The following is a 917-nucleotide window of genomic DNA, read 5'->3' on the forward strand; positions in this document are numbered from 1 at the left end:
GACCATAGCGGTCCCTCGGCTCCAGACTGTAGCGCCTAGAACCGCACGGCCACTCCGGCCGCCTATCGAAACCCTCAGATGCCGACAGGTGTTGTTGATTTACCTCAATGAGGACTCGAACCCGAGTTGTTGAGGTAAATCAACAACACCTGTCGGCAGCTGAGGGTTTCGATTAATTATCATTTATCCTAGAGAAGCTGCAAGGCCATCAATGGTATCTGTTCTTTCGGGAACAGTTACTATCTTCATATTTAGTTAAAGGTTACCCGGACATTGACCTTCATCTGTGTGAATGCGCACAGGTACCCCGAACTCTTACTGGAATCGTCTCCTTAGTGGGCGCGAGTAACGAGCGGATGGGAAAATATCTATTAGGAACATTACGAATGTAGATTGTGCACAGTTGGGAATGTGGGTCTCACGGGAAGAGTGCAAGGGATAAGTCCCTGCAGTCGCGCTATTGATCTGTGTCCTCGATGGCTCAGATGGATAGAGCGTCTGCCATGTAAGCAGGAGATCCCGGGTTCGAGTCCCGGTCGGGGCGCACATTTTCAGCTGTCCTCATTGAAGTAAATCAGCAACACCTGTCGGCATCTGAGGGTTTCGATTAATTATCATGTAGCATTACTTATCACTGTACATCACGGCGTTTCCATTCATACACTGTCCGCTGTTGTCGTCCTTCACACCACCTCAGGCGTCTTTTTAAAACCGACTACAGAAGTTTTGTGCCTCATTAAGAGATGCTCGAGCGTTGTATCCCATTTTTTTAAACCCACCATGAGAGGTCACTGTGCTAGCTGTATGTCTTAATTAATTTTCAAGCTGGACTGCTTGCAGAACTTTGTAACTCATGACTTATTCCTTCCAATTAATTCACACAAATTTTTATATCCTCTAACCCCCCCCCCCCTCCC

General features: G+C 47.4%; 1 non-coding gene across 1 annotated transcript; it reads left to right on the forward strand.

The window, feature by feature from the left end:
• The first annotated feature begins 470 nt into the window (after nucleotides 1–470).
• On the forward strand, nucleotides 471–544 carry Trnat-ugu (transfer RNA threonine (anticodon UGU)). The gene has a single exon. It is a non-coding gene; the product is annotated as a tRNA-Thr (tRNA).
• The last annotated feature ends 373 nt before the right edge of the window (nucleotides 545–917 follow it).

This window comes from Schistocerca nitens, chromosome 2 (assembly GCF_023898315.1).
Source record: "Schistocerca nitens isolate TAMUIC-IGC-003100 chromosome 2, iqSchNite1.1, whole genome shotgun sequence".
NCBI lineage: Eukaryota > Metazoa > Arthropoda > Insecta > Orthoptera > Acrididae > Schistocerca > Schistocerca nitens.